Source organism: Trifolium pratense, linkage group LG6 (genome assembly GCF_020283565.1).
Source record: "Trifolium pratense cultivar HEN17-A07 linkage group LG6, ARS_RC_1.1, whole genome shotgun sequence".
Classification (NCBI taxonomy): Eukaryota; Viridiplantae; Streptophyta; class Magnoliopsida; order Fabales; family Fabaceae; genus Trifolium; species Trifolium pratense.
This window is the reverse complement of record NC_060064.1, coordinates 30,256,587-30,262,391: the sequence shown is the minus strand read 5'-3', so window position 1 is coordinate 30,262,391 and position 5,805 is coordinate 30,256,587. Positions and strand designations below refer to the sequence as shown.

Genomic DNA, 5,805 nt, shown 5'->3' with positions numbered 1-5,805 from the left:
ATTACACAGATCAAAGAAACATATTTAACATAGTTATTTTCATTTAATACTCTTATAAATTTAAATTTATTCCATGTATATCCTATTTAATTACTCTTTATTCAACTAACTTACTTATTTTTAAATTCTCTCTATAATAAATAAAGGCATAAGTGAAATTGAACATTTCAAATATTTGAAAATTGCTCAAAGTTTCTTATAAAAAAGACAAAAAAAAATTCCAAAGTATTTCTTATAAAAAGAACCGGATGGAGTATATGTACATTAGAAACACGCACGGTCAGTCTTTGGTACAGGTGCAAATGCATAATTTTAGGGGTGCAAAATATAAATAATTAAGATATTAGGTGCAATTTCCTAAAACTTAGGCCTTGTTATAAATTAGCTTATTTGTGTTACCAATTAAACACACCCTTAGTCCTGAAAATCGACAAAATCTATCTTATTTAGTCGCATTAATATAGAAGACGACGACTTAAATAACATTTGCCCTATTTCATGGCATTAATTACCATCACTTTTTATAGTACAAAGTCAAAACAACAATACATAATAATGAAATTCTTATTATAATAGGACATTTGTGTACTATTTTGTATGATCATGTATGAACATAATCTTATTACAAAGTCAAAACAACAATACATAATAAGTCTTACCACTGAATCGACGTTAAAACACATTTACAATATTTGTTTATACATATCGGGATGAAAGGACGTTGGCATGATAATTTAACACAATCTGAATCGCTAAAACATTTAATCCTAGTTTTTTTGAACAAATGGTCAAATCCCCCTGCAATGATAAAATATAATAAAATAGTATAACTAAAGTGTTATAAAAACATGTACTCCTACGAATTAAAGAAGGAAAATTAAATTGCATTTTTAAACTCCTAATTTTTATAAACTTGCGATTTTGACTCTTTAACTTTGAAAATAACACTTTTAGTCTTTTAACTTTGACCCCTAATTTAGCCCTTTTCAAAAAAGGATGACCCCCACTAATTTTAATCAAGTCAACGTACATGTAGCAAGTGACTCATATGTCACATCAGCATGTTTTGCCACATGAACAATGGCGTGACGTGAATCACTTGCCACATTTGCGTTGACTTTGTCAAGGGGTCAAAATTGCAAGTTTTGTGAATGTTAAAGTGCCAAAATTACTATTTTAAAAGTTAAGAGATTAAAATTATAAATTTGTAAAAATTAAGGGATCAAAAGTACAATTTAACCGATAATAAACTTTAAAAAAGATAAGAATGACTTACCTTCGACGTCTGTTACATCAATAAATAGCAAAAGGAAAATAATTATATTATAAACTAACTTTATAATTTCAGCCATATAATTATATTTTCCACAAGAAATGTAACAATTAGTCTTACCACTGCATTATTTATAAAGTTCATTTCCACTCCTTACCTCAATTAAATAATTATTATTAGATGTCCCTTAAATACTTGAATGAGTTATTTTATCCTTTAGAAAACTTAATAAAGAGGTGACATGTATTTTTATAACCTTTCATAATAGGAAAGAAGAAATTCATAAAAGATGAGTACTATTTTGTACCATCTCAGTACCTAAGACATAGTTTGATCACTCCACGTACGTCAATGCATAATTTTAATCACTAATATCTTTAATTGTCTATTAGTAAAAATTATAAAAACTTAATGTTTTAAAAATAATACATCAAAACAAATTAAACAAGATCTTATATGTTAATATCTACATCTATATATTATTAAAATAATATGTCAAAACAAGATAAATAAATAGTACATTTTATTCAACGTAGCTCTTATTAAAAGGGACAGAGGGAGTACAACATATATACGTGTTAATTGAGTATTGTAACATCCTGTTTTAGATTACTTAGTGTTTATTTATTATTGGCTTAACTACACATTTGGTCCCTTACGTTTATTTTAGGTTTCAATCTGGTCCCTTACGTTTAAAAAGTGTCAATTTGGTCCCTTACATTTCTTTTAGGTTTCAAGCACTACTAGAAAACTCAGCTTTAGCGACCGATTTAGAGACCGATTTTCATCAAAATCGGTCTCTAAATCCGTTAGCGACCGATTTTGCGACCATAAAAAATCAGTATCTACGACCCTGGTCGCTACTCTGTTGTGACCAACCCAGCGACCGATTTGATAGCGACCGAAGTAGTGACCAATTTTAGAGACCAAAATAGTGACCGATTTTAGAGACTGGCTTAGAGACTGAATTTGTGTCGCTGGTTGCGACGCGTTTTACGACGCTATAGCGACTGATTTAGTGACTGATTTTAGCGACTAATTTAGTGACCGATTTTAAACGGATTTCTCAATTCATTGCGACCGAATTAGCGACGCTGTGTGAAAAGTTCAGTCTCTATTTCAATCACTAATGATTTTTTTTTAATAATGATTATCATTATTATTAATTTACAATCCCATGAAAGCAATTTTTGAATCTAATTTAATATTTATCATACACACCAAGCAATTAAACATGATAAATTTAATATCTCAAACTATTTCATGCTGACAACAATATGAACATAATAAATTTATATTTAAGTATTTACTACTTAACCAAAAATACATAATCAACCAAAACTTACCAAGATTAAGACCAAGTTATCACTACTACCTACATTTGCAAGTATCATAAGTGAATATCTTAACTATCATAGACACATACAAAAGGGAGACTAAATCTCTTTCAATTCTTGCATACAAGACTTGGGAAAAAGATTCCCTGCCGTCAGATTATCACGCTGTTACACGCAGTAATTGATTTCTGCCGTTCGATCAAAAATCAACGGATATGATCAATATTACTGAAAAGACACAGTTTTAATATAAACCGTTCGATCTGACATTGACGGCTGAGATCAAACACAGTGTGAAACTGTGTGATTTTTCTACAGCAGCAAATCTTAATCCCAAGACTTGCATACAAAAAGTCAATATCCTAACTCAAAAAACTACAAAAAGTAAGCCACACTACTACACTTGTCATTCTTGATCTAATTCTTCACCATCATCAAACATATCATCAAAATCATCAGCCACATCATCTTCGTGAACTTGATCAAACATATCATCAATTCCCATTATTTAATTGTCGATCTCGATACAAAATCATCAGCATTGTACTCTTCCATAAGTTAACAAACTTGCTGTAAAAATCCTGTGACAGGGCAGTTGGGTTCACAGAGCTACTGAGACATGTAGGTAAGTGCTAAAATTATGAAATTCGACATACATAAACAACTACTATATGTCCTCTTTCAAAGGCAACTGGCCCCATTCGAAAAGGAGTTCCCTAGCTTAAGATATTAATTTTCGAAGCTGACTGACTTATAGGAGATTATAAAACAGAACTGTCATTTTCATAATATCACAAAACCATGCACAAGTTATATTAAGTCGCCAAAACTTCCAGTAATATACTACTACGTCTTAGCTTTCAGACCCAATTTAGTCCAACTACATCATAATTTCCTTATGCAGGAAATTACCCTAACTTCTCTCTATCTTTCAAAATATTGTATATCACACAAATCCAATCAACATAACATAGTAGAGCACAATAATTCACACTTTAACAAAGCATAAACAACAACAACACCAACACCAAAAAACAAAACAACAACAACACCACACGCTGCAACGAAAAGAAAGGGCAAAGAAAACGACTGAATTCATACCATAAAAATTCAGAGACTTAAATGAAAGGTTAAACCCCTTGCTTGGAATAGCAATTAATCTTAGGTTGGTTGTGAGTTTTGTCTTCCTCTTCTTCCTCTTCTCTCTCTCGCGCGTCTCTTTATTTCTTTCTCCCTTGCTTCTTTTTACTTTTTCTCTTATCTTGGCCAGAATGAATGATATCTATATACGGAGTAGCTTGCAGTATCCATTTTCTTCTTTTGAATACAGATTTTGGAGGTGATAAAGCAAGTGGTATATAACCACCAAAATGTGATATTATTAAGTAGTGGTTTTTTCACGGTTTTCTGAGCATAACCTAGTGCTCCTTTCTCTAAATATATAACAAAATAAGACTAAGCCCTCAACTGTACATGTGAGGGTATGAGCTTTGAAAAAATCAAATAGAAACCATTAAGTTTTAAGCAAAGTCTCACTCACAATAAAAATGTGCAAATTAATAAATGTGGGACTTAATATTTTATTCTCAAAATACACAATAGTATACTATACATACTAATATGTTCTACTACCCGATATGAGACTCTAGAGTTTTATTTTCAATTCACACTTAATGTGCTCTTTGTTCCGACTGTGCCTCTTGCTTTCTCATGAGGTCCGATCAAATCTTTGCTTGATGACTAAGAGTATAACACATCACGCTTCTATGATCTTCTAGGTTTTATGCTTGATTTAATTTCTAACAAAAGCTCTGCAGAACCAATTTGTTGCATAACACTCACTAGTTTGATGGAGGCACGGTGGAAATGATAAATGGGAGGAAACAAAAGACGAGATGGTGAATTGGTGATGAAGCCATGTTGAAAATTTGACTGCGTCTGTTTTTATGTTATTATTTTTTGTTAAACAAGAAGAGGTGAAGAAAAAATGCTTTAGAGTCGGCCAATTCACGTTGTTCGCATTTTTTTCACGAAATGAACTTTCAAGATATTAAGCAATTTCCAAAAAGATTACATAAAAATTGCCTATTCGTGAATTCGCCATAAACTTCATTCGCGATATATAGCACCTTTTCTTTGAGTGAAAACTGTTGGATATTTTCCAAAATATATTTGAAAGGTTGCAATGGTTAATTTGAAATTCAAATTTACATTTTTGAAATCCTTTCAAAGGTTGTGTCCCTTCATCATTTGACATAAGTTTCTCTATAAATAGAGACACTTAGGAGACATAAAATACATAAGAGAAAATCATGTTTCCATGAGTAAGAAATTATGCCTGTAATATCTAAATTATTTCTTCATTTCTCTAGTGCACGAGAGTATTTGAAGAAACTTTATTCTGTGAAATATTATTGATTGATATACTTGATATGTGTATGCAATCCATGTCAAGGTTTCCAAAGTATCCTGAAGGGGATTCGCCGGTTAACCCTTTTACATCCAGTTTATGGTGGGGGCGAATCGAACCTAAAGTTTAGTGTGATACACACGCTTTGGAATTTGTGCAATATGTTCATCATGTCGTTCATCATCTTCTTCTAGTTCTAGTATTTGCAGCAGTCCCCCAACAAATGTTCCAACAAAAACACTGCTATTTAATGAAATATATACTATATTATATATAAAGAGAATACATGATTTTGGTGTGAACTTTTCATAATACCAACAATACCCATGATTTTTTTAGTAGCAACAAAAATCTTTTATTAACAAACTCATCGTAACATAAGACACATTTTTTTTTAGCAACAAAAATATTTTATTAACAAACTCAACATAACATAAGGCATTTTTTTTTTACATAAGTTAAACACAGACGGGCGCGGAACGCGCATGCCTAACCCGCTAGTAAATCATAAAATATTTGCGCACATTAATTAGTTTAAGTGATGATTTTAAGTCTTTAGATTAAACAAAATGAATGAATAAAATCATAAAAAATTGAATGCGTGAGATTTAGTGTCAAGTTAAACTTTGACACTTTGGTGTCGTTTGATCATATCCTCTGTATAATTATAGAACTCTAGATTGGTTCAAAAAATATATTTTATACTATAAACTTTAAGATATTTGAAAAATTTATAAACCGTATAACAAAGAATTAAGGGATTTTAAACAAACAAAGGTTTATCT

General features: G+C 30.9%; 1 long non-coding RNA gene across 1 annotated transcript; it reads right to left on the bottom strand.

Annotated features, from left to right (window-relative positions):
• Nucleotides 1-475: 475 nt before the first annotated feature.
• On the bottom strand, nt 476-1,387 carry LOC123891401. The gene is made up of 2 exons (XR_006803090.1): nt 1,277-1,387; nt 476-798 (listed from the first exon to the last, which is right to left on the bottom strand). It is a non-coding gene; the product is annotated as an uncharacterized LOC123891401 (long non-coding RNA).
• Nucleotides 1,388-5,805: the final 4,418 nt, after the last annotated feature.